The sequence below is a fragment of the Aquila chrysaetos genome, chromosome 11 (genome assembly GCF_900496995.4).
Source record: "Aquila chrysaetos chrysaetos chromosome 11, bAquChr1.4, whole genome shotgun sequence".
Lineage (NCBI taxonomy): Eukaryota > Metazoa > Chordata > Aves > Accipitriformes > Accipitridae > Aquila > Aquila chrysaetos.
In genome coordinates this window covers 37,473,780-37,491,770 of record NC_044014.1, presented here as the reverse complement: position 1 = coordinate 37,491,770, position 17,991 = coordinate 37,473,780, and the positions used below count along the sequence as shown (strand labels likewise).

The window sequence follows — 17,991 nt, the reverse complement described above, 5'->3', positions numbered from 1 at the left end:
TTTGGGATACTTCTGAGCACAATAAAATCAGCAACGTAAAAAATTTCACAAGAAAATAAATGTTTGCACATTCTCCTGGAGGGAGTATGAAGCTTTTAAAGTGTCACACAGTAGTATTTCTATTACGTAAAACTGATCAAAATTGCATTTATTCTGACATGCCTAGCACAATGTATTGAAGTTACTCTTACACATTGAAAATACGTTATGTGTTCCTGTACGTTATCTGTCGAAGGAATAAGATCCCTTTTTTTAATATTAAGGGAATGTTGTTTTTCTTGGTTTCACTGATGTGCCAAAATAATATATATAATTGATTTCTTTAAAGCTAGGTTGACTATTTTTATAAGTAAAATGCAGTATCACAAAGCACCATGGACAAATTCATTGCTATATCAACACAGTATGTAAACACATTTAAGCAGACAGTTAAATCAGGTTTATGGTGTGTTTCCATTGCTGCAGTTGCAGTACAGTCAGCTTGCAGATGCATCTGATGCTCTTTCTTTCTCTTAGTTGTAAAACCTGGAAAGGAGAAAAAGAGAAAAAAATAATATCCAATATTTTGTCCTGGTTTTGTTGCTTTAAGAAGTGATCTTAGTTCTACATTTCTTTTTCATCTCCACACCTGTTAGGAATAGTTCACTGATCACTTCTGTGCTTCACTGAGCTCTTTACTTATCAAGCTAAATACAGTTCATAACTGCTGGTAGTGGGGGTGTCCCTCCTTCAGCCTCTTATGGAGCCACATGCTTTTTTGCATTCTTTTTTCCCCCCAACACAGGTCAGCCATGCGTTACCCAGAGCCTTGCACTGCTGGTGTTTGTGGCCTCCCCATGAGGAAAGCTTTGGACAGACAGGGGCAACCTGCCCTTGGATGTGCACCTTTGGTAGGTACACCGTTCTCGCTTGTTCTGCTGGAGGGCATTGAGCTGTGCTAATAATTGCACTGAAGCTAGAAATGAGCTTGGGAGTATCTCGAGAAAAGGCAAGGGAATACATGCTTTGAGTTGATGTCTAGGGTGGTGTCTGCCCCGAAAAAGGATCTCCAGTGTATTTCTTACGTCAGGAGAAAGGTCATCTTTACTTGGGTCTGGCACAGTGTGCACTGCTATGATTTCTCAGGCTCTTACTGTGGCATTTGATGTAGGTACCTTTATGGGAAATGCAATTAATCCCAGTTCCTTATATAGACTATTAACAATATTAGCTGTGTCAGAACTGTGCTGATATTGGTACTGCCCACCATGTGGACAGAGTGTGCATGGTGCCAAATAGCTCAACACAGGTAGCTAGCTTGAAAGATGCGGGAGGTAGCCAGATGAAGTAGATGCACTTTATGTATTTCACACGAGAAAGGAGTGAGTGCTTGCGTTACTGTGTCTGCTAATCCCACTAAGCAGAAGGCAGTCCCATGAGCTGCCAGGGTGCCTACGTCCGTACTCAAGAGAATTCTGATGTGAAGAGATAACCTGATGCAATGTGTCATTCTCCACTTTACTGGCATGAGTTGTTACTTTTTCCCATTGTGGCACACTGGCACCCAATCAGAGGATTTTTGGATTTGAGATCATCCGTTAATTCTGAGAGGAGAAAAAAACCAACCCCAACTTCGTTACTGTTTAATGAAACTTTCTTAAGAAAGAATACTTAGTAACGTCCAGAAATTTGGGACTGCGAGAAAGAGAAGGGGAAGTATATACCTACTTTTGTTTTTTTAGTTTATATTTACGGCTTAATGCTATTAATCAAAATAATACAGCACAGCACAACTTCTCTTCCATGCACTGTGTTAATCCCTAGCCCTGCAGAGGTGGCCAGCTGTCTCAGTCACCAAGGCAGATAGCGTCCTCAGGAAGCACTGCTGAAGTGCCGTGCAGATGTCCTCCTTCCCCTCGTCTGTCTTGGCAGCAACAGCAGATAATCCTATTAGGTTCCTTGGCTCTATCTGATGTTGATCGCAGGAAGACTGAAAAACACTGAGATCTTTGGTTACTGTCAGTGATCATAGCTCAATATTGCAAGGAACCAGTTGCTTAATGGGTAACTAATTATGTAGTGTTTACTCTGGGAAGGCTATCCAAGGCTATTTTGCAGTTTTAGGATCTGGGTCTTGATTGAGTAATGAGTGATTTTTAATTCCTACCTATTTTTGGTGTCCAAGGAAAAAGGAGAAAAGGTTAAAGATTAAAAAAGAAGGGGCCTGTTAAAAAATGAACAGATCCTGTCATTTCTTTGATTCTCAGTGAAAAGCAGGTATAAATGTTTCTTTTGGCAGTTATTTTTAGGATACTGCTTAACTGATGTAATTCTATTGTAATGGAAAAACAGTGATTAGTATGTAGTCTTAAAAAAAAAAAAGTTGGTGGAAAAATCTATTGATAGTTTTTTGACTCCGGATCGATTCAGTTGTAAGAGCAAAAGTGTAGTGACAATTCACTTTTTGCATATTTGCCAAATAGCATTGACATAATACTAAGTAGCAGATAAAGTAAATACAAGATGAAACTTATGCTCTTGTCCAGAACACTGCAGAAATAGCAGCTGCCAGCTCTTGTTACTAAGTCCTGGATTAGTGAAAAGGCCACACAATAAAAATTGCAGGAAGGAAAACAAACGTTAAGTTATATTGAGAAAAGAGTGCGCTAAGGGGTATTATGTGGCATCTCTGCATTATGTTCATGTGGGAATTGAATGCTTGTGGTTGGAATTGGAGGAATGAAGGGTTATAATAGTGACACAAACTGTCAGTTGGGGGAGAAAAATAAACAAATTATGCATTTAAAAATCCTGTCATAGCTTTCGTCAGAACAATGTGGCACAGTAGTTAATGGATTTTTTTAATATGATGAAGCTATAACAGATTATTTATGTCAGTTCCTGTATCTAACTATTTGCAGGAACCACAATAAAACTATAAAACAGGGCTGTGTCATACTCACTGTTATGTGTGTGTATATATATATATATATATATATATATATAATATTTATCTCACTGCATTCTTACATGGTTTAGTTCTGGGTTTTTTTTAGTCTCAAAACCTTAATTTTTCTTAGCAATTTGTAGATTTGTGCTGGACAGCTGCGGGATCTAGTGCTGTCTGTGTTAGTCTGACTCAGTGCTTCTGTTACCATCATTTAATGAGGATATAATGAGATTAAAATATCCTTTCCCTCAAAGAGGAGCCATTAATAAACTCTGTTGCATTGTATTGACAGTATAACAGCAAGGTGGTTATGTCAAAACAACTTTGCTGGTTCTCACTTCTTGAGTGAAGCCATTTATATACACTGTTAATGTGGCATGTGTGCATATACATATGTATATGTATATGCATATATATGGGCCCAGGTGTGAAATTTAGTTTATCGAACATCCAGGAATGTCATCCTGTTGAAGTCAGGGTGGCTGGCTCCATGTACAAACCCAGTAGTTTTATATGCAGCTATATTTTGACATAAACTAGGCTTTCTGGTGCCATGGGTACATTAGGAAGTGGCTGGTTTCTCTGACCGGTGGTAGTTTCACAAAAAGCCAGGCTTTTGTTGTGTCCTTTTAGGTCCCTGTCTGGCAACACCATTGCTCTCCTCTCCTGGGAGCTGATGTGCCACTTTTGCCCTGGAAACATGAAGGAAGCAGGAAGGCTGTTCTTACTAGGAAAAAAACCAACTCCCCTAAATACGAGTTTGCTGCGAGCCCTGTGCAGTTACTGAGGGAGACAGCAGCTCTGGGTTGGGAATGCAATAAGCCTGTCACTTGTTCTAATTCTGCAGGGTAACTGGTAGCTACACGGACCCAAGTCCCAAGCAAGGTCATGACTGATGCTGGACTGCTTACAGGTGTACAGGTTGGTATCTCTCCATTGCTGCTAGAGACTCCCCGCTTTCGGCCTCCTGTTTTCACAGAGGGTATTGCAAATGAGCCCAGCTAATTTGCGAAATCCAGTATCCCAACGTTTTCAATTTTGTCTTAATGTGACACATTAAAAAGGCTGTGTTATTTATTGTATGTGAAGGTTGTGCCTGCGGTTTTCCTTGTAACCAGTCCTGTAGGTATTCTCCAAGTGTATCATCTTGTTACTTGACCTGAGGGATACATTGGGATACAGCAGGGGTTAACTGTTGATATCGTGTGCGATAATTACCTAGCGGCAGGTTGACCTAAAGGAAGAGTTTTTGAGGGCAAATGCATGAAAGTTCCTGGGTCTATTGCGTTTTAGAGACCAAAGAGATTCTGCTGAAAACTGTGCTCCTAAAATAAGTCATTAATTACTTCTGTGATCTAAACTTTCCAAGATGAAGTCTAGTGCTGGAATTTCAGTATTTTTGTGGAGACTTTTATGCTGTAAATGTGTTTCCATAGGGAGAGAGTATAATGAAAAATAACCACAGATATATATATATATGAAGAATAGGTAACTTCTGAAAGATACTCAAAATTGTTTATGTAAAAGTGTTAACAAAAAACTGTGCTTGCTTTATACCGCTGAATATTTTGGCTCTTATCCAGTCAAGCATTTAAGCAGGGACAGCTTTAATTTTATGTGTGTAAGCTCCATTCAGATTCTATTAGCTCTGTAGTACTGCACATGCCAAGACATATAGCTGTGTTTGGGCCAAGTCTGGAGACTCAGGTCGACAGTACAAATACCACGCTAGGGAAGATCACAGGTACAGGTTCATTTAAGTCACAAATTAATAATAGAGGTAAACTGTGCTTAGTCTTATGCAATATTCTGAGCTAAAATGTTTGTAAATTCTTTGAAACATCACTTGCTGCTTAGCTGTAATAGTGTCCATAGCATCATCAGGTGGCTTTCTGTGAGCTGGTGGGTTTCTGCTTGTTTGCTTTTTTCCTTATGGCAAACTACTGGCATGTTGAAGAAAAAAACCAGTGATCTTAACTATAGAGGAAACATTAGTATGGAAGTTACTGGCCCCAAGCTACAAAGTTAGCAAACTATAGGGAGCTTCCTTGGATTTAACTTTCATGCATGGCTGTTGTTAAACTTGTATGCATATGTATGCACAATACTGTGAACTTTTATGGAGCTAAGTGGTGAATTTTAACCCTAAACCAGCATTGACTTTTAATAAAATTTGCACCATTGTATTTTAGAATGTATATACTGTCTTTATCACATGCAAGCCAATCTAAAAGCTCCCACTGGTTATGTATTTACTAAGGAAGGGTGTCACTGCTCTGCAGCAGTTTGGAGCTGCTTGGTGCATATGGGTGTTCAACTTCCAAAATGTTTACTGAGCTGTTGTAAAGAGTTTAAAATAAGTACTTTCTTTGTATGCTTTTTCTAATATGCTCTAAAGTAACTATGTTTTAGCTAACAGATTTTCAGCTTTATTTCTATACTTGTTTTGAAAAATAAACTGCCTTTCAGGAGGCAGAGTCCAAGCGCTTCCCAGAAGGGCACTAGATAAACTACATGAATAACCTATCTATGTTTGTGCTTTCAGCCCACATTCATGGGACCTGCTACTGAATTTTACAGGAGCAGTATTTCCACATAGCGCTTTCATGCCATCAAAACCTGAATGATGGCTGAAATAAGTGAATTTCTTCTCTATTATGCCTATATGAAAAGACATGCGTGTTAGGTTGAGGGGCGGAACTAGGATTACAGCAAAATCTATGGAATGGTGCAAGTGGCTTTCTGCTAACCAGTTCCTATACAGCCAGCAAATCCCTATGCTTATTATGTAAAACAAAACAACAACAACAAAACCACCAAAAAACCACACACAAGAAACAATGCTACTGTGGGCCTAAGCAATGTGTTTTGGCTTCCAGCATGCATCAGACTGCTTCTTCTGGCATGCCAGATGCCCATGATGGGGACAGTGTGTGAATGTCACTTTGAAGCACATAACCAAAATAAAACTTATTATTCTTTAAGCTTGGAACTGCCAAATAAATTTTTATGTTTGCTTCATGAGAAGTCTGCCAAAAAACCCACAAAGGCAGCTGTGTGCAGTAGCACACAGCTGTAATCTACAGAAAGAGATTTATTTACTTAAAATTTGCTTCAGAGTAAATGTTATGTGAGATTTTGTAAAATCATATCAATTTTTATGTAGCCTACCCCTTTGGAAAGTATTTTTCAGAGGGGGGTAGTTTCTCTTCTTACATGGGTCACTGCCAGCAAAATGTCAATTTTGGGAAAAGGAAGCAGGAATTGGATGAATTTTCAAGTGGAAGTGAATAGCATGTTAGAACTATCCCATGAAGTCTTAAGTTCTCTGTGCCTTCTGATGAAGGTTAATGCTGATAAATGCAGGTGCAAGGACTTTAGAATTAAGGTGGAATGATGAAATTGCTTGCTTTCTTCATTGTTCTCCAGATTGTCTGATTTGCTGCTCTCCACAAAGTCTTAAAAACGCCACAGGTTGTACCTGGCCTCTCTCTAGACCTTACTGGCCTCAGCTTTGTTCTGTTTCTGTGAAACACTGTTTCCAAAGGTGATGAGTTTTGTACACAGCCTGCTTGTACTGCCTTGCTTGAAATTTGTCCTGGAAGCTCTTCTAAGGAATATAGAGGTTGAATTGAAGACTGACCATCCTGTATTTCTTTATCTAAATTCCTAGTTTCTGTTAGCTCTCTCCCTGCCAGGTCGTGTTTCTTGTCTTACAGGAGTTGGCTGGTACATATCTGCTGAGGTCCTCTGCTGAAAACTAAAATGGAGGTCACCTATTAACTTCCTTTATCTTAATCTAAGCATTGAATTTGTGCTTCCTTGTATTAGGATTCCTGGGATCCTTCCTTAGAAGGAAGACATTGGCTCAGGGCAGAGCCTCACAAGTGCTGTGGCGGGGCAGGGATGTCCAGGTTATTTAGCATTATTGGTTATATCTGGGAATGCAGTTTTCTGTTGCTACTTGCCCTTGCCAGCTCTGATCTCCACCTTCTTGTGACGCCAGTCATTCCCATTGATAGAGCTGAAACTACAGTGCAAATAACTGTTGGGCTAAATTCTGCTGTTATTGAGGTGAAAATGGGATTTTAGTGCAGTGGAGAGTTTGCCTGAGGGAAGGCAAAGTGTCCTCTTCCATCGCTGCCTTGTTCTGACGGTTGATGCTCAGTGCCTGCAAGCATGTTTAGCAAAAAAGGTTCTTGGCCATTTTTGGGGGGAAAGGTGATAACTGCTGGAACAAGCAAAAACAAGTGAGCTGGAGGCCACCTTGGGGATCTGGCGCTGTAGTTGAGGGTGACAGAGGTGACAGCAGCTGAGCTCCTCTCCCAACTTCTGAAAGCAATTAAAAATTACTAAGCAGCAGTTGTTTTCTTGGGCTCTGCTTCATTTTTGGCTGAGTGCACCCTGACCATTCCTCTGACGGAGACACAGCTGTTAGGAGTTTCTGATCCTGTCATGTCCTGGCGCTGTACCTGCAGCATGCTGCTGGGAAGGGCTGTTGGCAATTACCTGGGAACTCGTTCAGAGCTGGCCTCCATTGGAGAGAGTTGCCTCTTCACACTGTTCAAGAGTATTTTGGGAGGAGATAGCCTGCTTGGGTGGTTTGGGGGTTTTGTTTGTTTGTTTGTTTATTTGCTCCCCCCCCCCCCCCCCCCCGACGTTCAACCTGCAGCAAATCAACTTTGATTATGGCTTAAACTGTAAAGCCACTTGTACTGCTGTTTGGAATTCCCTCTCAAGAATCAGAAGATCACAAGATAACTTCTGCAGCTGAATAGAAATGCTGCATTGCTCTGATCCATCATGTTTAGTTGGCTGGTTTTGGATGATGATATTTAAACCCGGTGTTGCAAAATCATTAAAAACTTCCTGCTGTGTTTATTCATTTTGCTTTGGTTGGAATACTACATTCTTGTCAGGTTTGACCTCCAGGTGGGATTTAAATGATGGGATTTAAAACTGTTCAAGGAGCCTGCACCAAAGAGTAACTCTTTTAGTAGAAAATTTAAGCTCTGTACATTTTAAATTGCTTAGTAATTAAACAAAAAAAAGGGGGAGCAGTGCAATACAGATTTGATAATTTGATATTACTACACAAATTTCCCATATATGTGACTGTAGGTTATGTTGATGCTAGATGAGACTAAAAATGAGCTTTGAAAGAAAGACTCTGTACTCAGAGTGATACATTACCTGGGGAATTAACTTTCTGGGACAGAATATCTCGTATATTTAAACTTAGACTCTAACTTTCAGTGAAAGCTTTGGAGCATTTTCAGATAAGAGTATCTGCACCTGTGTTGCAAGATTACCGTTTTGTTGCCGAACCCTTCTTTTATTAGCCCTTCTTTATTACTAATGCAAAATTACCTAAATCTATATAAAGGAACAGGCTAGAACTCAAGACATCTTAAGGTAAAAGTTGCATCTGTTGCCTGGGTTCTAGTTAAGGTGCTTCTTTAACCTTTTGCCAGTGTAAGGCACCGACTCTTTTCTGTCTTCAGAATGTCCCCTCTGAGGTTTTCCCATCACCTCGTTTCTTATTAGCCCAGCAAAAGCTATGTTAAACCTGTGCTGCCTGCCATGGTTTCTAGTGTTTGCTAACCTGAGTGTGATTGATGTCATTGTCACTTTCTGTCTCTAATGATTATAGTATACTATTTCTGGTACTATCTTTTTGGTAGATAATACGCTTAGCCTACTAAAAGAGTTGAAAATTAAATTATTCGATTCCAGTAGTTGTACTTCTGTCTGAAAAAGGCATACTGTGCCAGGTTCTTACATCCTTTAGTACTTTAGAAGTCAATAGGACAGCTGTGGAATAAAATGATTTTTAATGAGAAGTGATGACAGAATCTGGCAAAGAAATAATGGTGAGTTAATCAGGAAAGTTCTGCATTTTTGTAACAGTCTATTCTATGGTATCTTAGTCAAATGATTTGAAATAGTGTTCAGAGCGAGGCAGTAATAGTTCTGTATGTATATGCAGCCTTAATTAAAAGAAAGAAAACCCTAAACATCTTTCTTTTGCCCATTTGTAGTTGATCACGTAGTAGAAAGCCTTTACAAAGAAATTATTCGTTTGGCAATGAGGGGCCCGCTCTTTCAGGCAATGTTGCGATGTTTTGTTAGAGCTGTGAATCCATTGTCCAGAGTGGGGTGTACTGCTGGGGACTCACAAGCACTGCTAATTTGTGAGTACGTAGCTAAGGTGATGGCAGTGAAGCTGCTAACTCTGTGCTCTAGAAAGACGGCTGGGAGAAGGCAAGCCAGAAAAGATGCAAAATGAAAAATACATACTTTTTTTTTTTTTTTTTTACTGATAACTTTGACTGTCAAATCAACAACTGTCTGTTTTAAATGAAGAAATGAGAAACTCTCTTTTGATACCCGACCCATCATTAATATCGATTTCTATTTTTTTTTTTTTTTTTGCAAACTTGCATGGGTAACTTTGAGAGAATAGTGGCAAATGAGACACACAGATGACATACTATCAAGCTCATGTATACAATTGTAGCGTTATGCAGTAGTAAAAACTGCAACTATAAGCAAGTTGTGATCAGACTTTCTTGCTGAAAACAAGAAAAGGGTGGAAAGAACCCCCTGACTTCCTGCTGAATCTTCTTACATTTGAATTAAAAAGACGATTTTTTCATCAGCTTTCTATAAGTAAAATGGTAGAGCATCTGACACAATTCTTTCATGCCAGCCATTTGAGAGCCAATTAAAACTGGTCGGTGCTTTACCGGAGTTGAGAAAAACAGCGTACATGTGCTAAGATATCACCAGCTAATTAATAAATGAATCTGTAGCTCAGTTACATGTATATTAGCTGAAGGAAAGGTAGAGCTCTTGTAGTCTTAAAGATTTCTTGGATGTTTCAGTAAAACAAATGTTATGTTTGCATTTCAAATAGTATTATTGCAAGAAGCCCCCAAGATAATAAAGAGTTGGCTTATTGGGTAGGAAGTACTGAGGTCTCTGCTCCAAGTGGTAATACCAGGTGGGGTTACACTTTTGCAAGAGCAGCATGTTGAATGTAGGGTGTGTGTTGGACTGCAGGGAATGGAAGAGGCCATAAACATTTACTGACATTCTGCTTTTACTGCACAAGCATGACAAATAATTATTTGCTCTATAAAAGCAAAAGCTGTGTGTTGTATGCACTCAAAGCCACTAAAAACACTTCTGCTCATAGAGCTTGAAAATGCAGTATGCCATGGGTGGGACGGAATTTGTTCTAGTCCCAAAGAGAGCATCTGCCATAGGATGTCCAGTGGGAAGAATGATGCCTTAAAGGGAGAAGCCTCAGACCAGTCCTGTAACGAGAGTAATTTCTGGTGACTCTGCAGTGCTGGGGAGGAGGGTGCTGTGTTTGGAAAACCCCTTTGGTGGCAGAGACTGAGCGAGAAACCCAAGGTGCCACTCACCACTCAGGTCACTCTGTTTCAGTTACACAGAGGTGATTCACCAACAGGGGTGCTGATATCGCTGTTCTTCTACAGTCATTGATTTATGCTGTTCCTTTAATATGTCTAGGTTCTTTGGCAGCAGAACAGCATGACTCCATGCATATTCATAACAACATTAATTTATCAAGTGACAGTGAGGCAGATAACTCTTGGAGGAAGGTTGTGTAGCAGTCACACATCTGTCCATTGCCACTAATGTCATCCTGCTGGAAAATAAGATGCCAAGGAAGCCTGCTAAATATCTTTGGAAGGATAACTAATGCCTATGTTCAGTGTTCTGACTATGCGTTGTATGCGTTCTGCACATAAACTATACATTTGCCGTTTGGATTTGCTGTTTATGAAAACCATGTATGTTACAAATACAGCAGCCTGTAATATACTAGAAGTTGAACTAAGCAAATACTAGTGCAGTTCTATTAACAACAACAACAACAACAAAACTTTAAACCCGAGCTAAGAATCTAAGTTGTGATCGGGAAGCTGGTAGTAATAAGATTGCCTCGTTATGTACTTCAGAAATATGTTTAAAACAGAACTAACTTGGCCATTACGGATTACTTTCTTTTGTGATTAAAAAAGTGGTGTTATAAGTAAGGAGGTGAATGGGAAGGAGCCTGAAGACTGGGTAGGATATGGCAGTGATCTCTGTAGAAAATAGGGAGAAGTAAGATGAAGTTGAACCTGGAGGACATCAGGGTCAGTATTCTTGGTGGAGGGGATGGGGACAGGATGTGTTATGTTGCCTTTGCAGCGAGGACAAAAATCCCGGACTTGTCAGAAGTACTGTTCTGTGGTTATAGGTCTATGTTGTGTTTCAACATGTGATGAAGTGGCACAATTACAGCCTTCTGCATTTGTTTAGTTAGCTTGCTGTAGGAATAAAAACCAGACTTCTGCAGTTTTTTTCTTTATGATACTTGGTAAAGCACTGTGCTCACATAACGCTACAGTTTTGCCCTAATCAATTTGAGGATCACATTCAAGAAAGTAGTTCCCCTATTGATGTTGTGGGGTTTTTTAATTCTCTGTTTTCTGTTTCTTCCTTATTCTCTATTCAGTTATCTCACAGGAATAAGGACTAAGAAGAATGTATTTGTCTTTCCAGTTTCTTCTTTATTCTCAGTGCTCAGCCAGATTTCTGCTAAAATGTTTGGTAGTCTCCTGTATGGTAAAATGCCATCAGGATTTCAAGTCTGTATTTTTTTTTTTTTTTTTTAAAAACACATTATACTTCTGTCCTTTTGAAAATTATTTGTTTCTGCTGTATCTTCTGGAGATTGTTATACGCTGGTATAGACTGTGAGCCATAAAGCAATTTTTTTTTTTCTTGTCACCTACCCAACATCTGAAGAGAAGCATTATACAAAATGTATGCAAAGGTTTGATGCTGGTAAAAACTAACTTTCTGCAGATGTTTTCAAACGTAGTGTTATGTCTTGAGCTTTCACTTACTGATCCTGTGATCTTAGCTGCTTTTAGAAAATCTTGCATATGTTTTAAGAGTTTCATGCGTATGCCCATGTCTCATTCGGTTTCCAAAATCTGCTCTGTTGAAAAGCTTTGGTGCATTGACAGTGATCCTGCCAAGTCGGGGTGATGGGTGTGAGGTTGCAAACATTATCTCCTCATTTCATGGTCCCCATTGGGAGATGGATGTTAGAAGTAATTACAGTACTGAAGCTCAATATTTTTTTTACTGTTTGCTGCAAAGCTGTAAGATGACTTTTATTTTCCTGCCTTCAGGGCATCTTCTCGTTTGCTCTCTTTGTTGCCCTTTGTCTGTACAAATGAGTGAATATTCTCTTCTGCCCACTTGGTTGTCACCTGAAGTTATACTCGGGGACTAGATGAAATCATTAATATGTGAATTAGAGAGTTCAGATCATCTTTGAAGTGAAGCTGCAATCAGAGTCTTGGTTTTTGAAGCTAATGTTTCTTTAACTTCAGCTTCCTAGCTTTATTTATGTGGTGTGGCTCCCAGAGCTAGACAGGAGTCAAGGGAGGGGAGAAATGAATGATGTTTTCTGTTCCATAAATAGAAAACAAGAAAGGGCTCACTCCAGCAAGGCTAACTTATTTACATCGTTCTGTCTGGATTGCATTTCTGTAATAACAGCTTTATCTTGTATTGTTTGGAGTTTGTGTTTCTTCCCCCTCCCCCGCCCTGGAAGTGTGTCAGTACGTATTGATAAATGATGCCTTTAGGAAACGCAATGATAACTGCCAAAGTGAAAACCTGAAAAACATATCACTGAACTGATGTATGGTGAATGCTGGGAACCCAAATTCAACAAGGAAGGCAGGATCTCTGTGTGCGGGGCTGAGATTTCAGCCCCCAGGTTTCCTTCTCAGAGATAGCCAGGTTCTGAGCACTTGGAAAGAGGTCCATCAGTTTGTGGTGCAGTACCATCCAGATCTGTGGGGTAAGGCGAATCGTCCTCCCACCTGCTTGGTTAGTACTAAGACAGGTCAATCCAAAGTGTACATACGTGCATGTGTGGGGAAATAATTCTACTAATACGTGTTCTGGTTCTCTGTGTTTATATGGCTGTATATTGGATTCTTTTTTAATTGAAAAGAAAACTCTTTATAGTTCCCCGTTTCAAAATACTGCTTTGCCTTTGCAAGAGAGAATGAACAGTTGTAAAAGTTGTCAGAGAAGTTAAGCTCTTACCTTGAACTCCTTAATGTAAACAATATTCTAGGTAGTGGTATGGCTTTCTGCCACTTGTGATGTTGGATTTATTTAAAAGGGATCCTGACATGCTCTGGAGCCTGTATCTTTTTACTCTTAAGAAGTCTAGCCAGAAATTTTCCAGTAATTTAAACCAAAAATGTAGTTTCAAATATTCTCAAGTGGCAATAAAAAACAAGGCTTTGTTCTGCCTTGCAGTCATCATTCTGAAGGTTAAAATTTCAACTGTTTGAAGCAGAGATGAAATGAAGCAACAACTAGCAGAGCTAACAAACTAAACATAACAAAGCAAGCAAATTAAAACTAATGACAGCTAATGAATGGGTAGATGAAAATCATTGCATTATCAGCACATCAGAACAAGTAGTTTATCTTCTTTAAATATAGTCCCTAAATTTGCATCTGCTTGTAATTTGATAATTAGCATGCCAAATTAAATGGAATATATTAACTTGTTATTTTTTTATCTTTAAACTGATATTTTAATTCTTTTTCTCTGTAAATCACATTACATTCCACTAAGTTTGTGTATGGAAATCTCTTCATACGGATAGGATATTTTTGGAGTAGCCTGAAGTTTTTAGTGAAGCAGTACCTGACCTGTTCTATTGATGCTTATATGAGCTTTTTTTAACTCTGTTACTGCCTAGTGCTGTGGGAAGCTGAACGGTGTTTGCCCACCCAGCAGTGAGAAGCCTGGAAGGACACAGCAGGCCAAGGATAGCAGCAGGTGAAGCTTTATAGGCTGCCAATACTGTCAGTAATGGAGGATCCGGGACTGGCTCAGTCCCAGGAGTTTTGATTTCCTAAACTTCTCCCAGAAACCAGAACCATGACAGAATAATATGGTAGCGGGCATGGCGCAATCAGAGAATTTGACACCTTTCTTTTTTCTGCTGTGCAAAATACAGGTTTTCCTCAAGAAATCCCTACATAGGAGAATTTGTGATCAGTACTGAAAGAAACTGTTTGGAGCGGCTTTTGAGGTGAATTTCATTTTTCAGTTGAAAGTTCAAATATGTTTTTGATTATGAGAAAAAAAGACCCCCTTTGTATATGTTGAAATAGCTGTATTATTCCTGACAACGGTTTAGAAACAGATTTTCTTTTTTTCATTTGACTGTTAATTTGTCTGGCCTAGTATCATGTTGAGTGACTGAGGTATTTTGTCTTGACTTTCACAGACTTATTTTATTTATTTCTCTTTTGCCTAGTAAGGCTGATGTTGAAAAGCACTGTTATTTTATTTTATTTTTTTAACATAACAGGATGGGCAAAGGTATTTTTGGAATGTGTGAACCAGTCTGAAACTTCATCCATCTCTCTCATCCAAAACTTCTCCTTCCAGCTGGCAATTTTCTTAGTGTTTCCCAGGTCTACTACTTCTCCTGCCTGTTTGCTTGGAGCAGTTGCCTCACTGAGGAGACCAATTTACACAAATGAATTACTGTAGAATAACAAGTTTCCATGTGCTGTTTGCTTAGTGTTAAGTCACCTTCTGTTTGCTCCTGTTGCTGGTGATTAAAATGTTGGGTGAGGCTGTGAAGCACACTCATTTCTGGTTACCTCCTGGTGTGGGTCAATGACGGAGCATTTTGGGAAATACTGGATGGGAGGAAGTGCGTATTTTTTAACACTTAGCATTTAACTGAATGTGAGCCCTGCTTGAGCTAAGCCAACACAATGTTGCACAAGTCCATTAATGGACCTCACTGAACTGTGTCTGGTGTTCAATGTGGATGGGTCTAGCTTGGATTCCTTTTGCTTCATGCAGCAAGCAGGCTTGAAAGCAAGGATTGTTAATCACCAATGAATAATCAAGGTTAAAAATAACAGCACCCTGGAGCCATCATTGTGTTTTAAGGAAACGTCTCAATTCTTGGTACCTCTGAGGGTCGGGGAGGCCTTCCTGGGAGTTCTCTCCTGTTTTTGAGCCAGGGAGTCTTTGTATAGACGTAGTGTGTTCACCATTGTCTGGAAACCAAAATTGGTAAATTAAGTCAGGGCTTAAGTTCTAAAAACAATTTGTTCCTGGTCTTATGACGCACAGTTGAAGAACTCCTTACCTTTTCAGTAAGGAAGAACAAAAAACCTCAATACAAGTCCATTTATTTAAGCAACGCATTAGAGCTGAATTATGGATGGCATACAAATGATGATTTCCATTAGTGCCATTGGTAGTAGTAGTAATCTGTCTGCATAAACTTAGCACTCCACCCAATAGCTGCAACTGCTTTGAGTCACCAAGTATTTTTAAAAAAATGAAAATTTAGTTTTTCTAAGATGTCCTTAAGAAGCAACTTTTGTATTGAAAGATTAAACATAAAATGGTAAACAAAGAGAAGCAAAGCCAAAAATAACTCGAAATAAAAAAAAAACAGACCCTTGGGTTTTTTCATTTTTATTTTATATTTACCTTGACATTTTAGGTGACTCTAAAAGGAATTAATGCTGCAGCTACAATTCTTCAGCTTTTAAAAAGTGAAGACTAGTGTGGAAACTATGAAAATAGCCTAAAGAAAGAGTTACTCTGTCAGACTGCATTTGCATATAACCAAATCAATAGTATGTCCTGTATTCAGAGAGGAAAGAAGTTCCTTAATAAACATCCATGAATAAAAACCGTAGAGTTGAAAGCTACTTTTCTCATCCAAATCAAATTACATGACATCTGTGTTCTCATCTAAAGATAATAATAGCAGTCAGCCAGACTGCATATGGGTGCTAATAAGTGCCCTAGAAATCATGCCTTACCAAACTTGTTGAGGCTGAGGAAAGAGCTGGTTAATAAAGATCTTTCTTTTGGTAGGTGAACTCCTCAAGGTGGTGGTAATTTTCAAAATGAGGTATTTTCAATCTTTGGGGTTTTACTAGTGGTGTCTCAAAATACAGTGCGCCATGAGAACTTCTTTGATTGTTGCCTTCCATCTTTTTTCAGAGAAAAAGGGGGGGGGGGGGGAAATGATCTGTTTGAACAGCAGCAAGCTAAGTGAGTTTATACAACTGGTTAAAACCACGTGAAACCTTGAACATACTCTTAACTGATCCTCTTCAGATCCTCTCTAGAACTTGTGTTTTTAGCATAGTTACAGAATTTAAAGGAAAAAAACCATTGTAGCTACTTCTGTTACTTTATTATGTCTTCTATATATTTATATTTGTTGTGGTTTAACCCCAGCCAGCAACTAAGCACCACGCAGCTGCTCACTCATTCCCCCTGCCACCCAGTGGGATGGGGGAGAAAATCAGGAAGAGAAGTAAAACTCGTGGGTTGGGATAAGAATGGTTTAATAGAACAGAAAAGAAGAAACTAATAATGATAATGATAACACTAATAAAATGACAACAGCAATAATAAAAGGATTGGAATGTAGAAATGATGCGCAGTGCAATTGCTCACCACCCGCTGATCGACACCCAGCTAGTCCCCGAGCGGCGATCCCCCGCCCCCCACTCCCCCCACTTTATACACTTGATGTGGCGTCCCATGGTATGGAATACCCCGTTGGCCAGTTTGGGTCAGCTGCCCCGGCTCTGTCCTCTCCCAACTTCTTGTGCCCCTCCAGCTGGGCATGAGAAGCTGAAAAATCCTTGACTTTAGACTAAACACTACTTAGCAACAACTGAAAACATCAGTGTTATCAACGTTCTTTGCATACTGAACTCAAAACATAGCACTGTACCAGCTACTAGGAAGACTCTATCCCAACTGAAATTAACTCTGTCCCAGCTGAAACCAGGACAATATTGGAATGCACATTTATAGTATTATAACTTAAAAGCTGAAATAAGTGTAGAAGTTTTAGTCAGGACAGGCGTTTCCAATGATGGAGAAGCTGATCCTATATCCTTGTTTTTACTTTGCGTATCAGCTCATGAATAGCTGTGCTTGGCAAACTGGGGCTTAACTGGTTTATCCTGTAAAATCAAGGGAGTCACCTGAAAATATTAATCTGATGCATTCTCTTTCTTGAAACCATGTGCTCTTCTATCACAGGGAGGTATCTTAGTTTAAGACTGGAAGGCTCTTTGGGAGTTTGTCATCGTTTGTCTCCCTGTCCAGAAGCAGGAACAAGTACAATGACAGATGTTTGCCTAAATTTGCTCTTATGGAAGAGATTTGCAAACTCCCCAGGTGCCTTGTACTGGGGCTGCACCAGCCTTGTGCACAGAAAGTTTTGCCTGAGCTCCAACCTCAATAATCTCTTCTGAAAATGGAGCCTGTTCCTGTCTGCTCTTTCCTGAAAGAGTTAGGAATGGGACTGATTTTTTTTTTTTCCTGTTCATAATTACTCTTCTTGTTGTTTTCCTTTGAACTTTTCCAATTAATCTGTGTTGTCTTTTATAATGCAGTGGCATGATCTGGATGCGTATTGTGGATGAGGGGTTGCAAGTACAGAGCGGAGATTGTACTTCTGCTTACCATGTGCAATGTTTGTGCTGGTATATGCCCAGAGTGAGGTGCTTCTTTCTGCAGCAGTATTACTTTGTCATACATGCATTGAATTTGCTGCTTATAGAAAGTCCTGATTCTCTATGTGAAGCATTGTCCCCTTGCCATGGTGTCCCCAATATGTGTTTTTGCTTCTGATGTAACTTCTCCTGTGTGGATTATTGGCTTGTTTGGATAAGATTTTTGGACTTTTATTCCAGTTTCCCAAGATAGCATCAAATTTTGATCTTATTCTCCAGAGTTATTTTTATCCTTTTCATCATTATCTTCTGCATATTTTTGTAAGTCCACTCTATAATTCATCTTCTAAATCATTAGTGAAGATATTAAAGAACACAGGATGTATCTCTTCAGAACTGTACTTGAAATGTCCTTCAGGTTGAAAGAGAACGTTTTAAAAACTACTGATGCCTTTTTACCTAATTGCAAAACTTAG

The 17,991-nt window shown here is 39.3% G+C and overlaps 1 protein-coding gene across 16 annotated transcripts in view; it reads left to right on the top strand.

Annotated features, from left to right (window-relative positions):
* Window positions 1–17,991, top strand: part of PCDH15 (protocadherin related 15) — an 852,429-nt gene that overhangs the window by 74,387 nt on the left and 760,051 nt on the right. For 5 of the 16 annotated variants that reach the window (XM_030030441.1, XM_030030443.1, XM_030030440.1 and 2 more), the window contains exon 2: window positions 785–890. The exons of 4 other annotated variants lie outside the window; for them this stretch is intronic. The gene's annotated coding sequence lies outside the window, so the exon portion shown is untranslated. Of the gene's footprint in view, window positions 1–784; window positions 891–17,991 lie in introns of those variants that run through there. 7 more of the 16 variants (XR_003925762.2, XR_003925760.2, XR_003925761.1 and 4 more) reach the window with 3 other exon arrangements.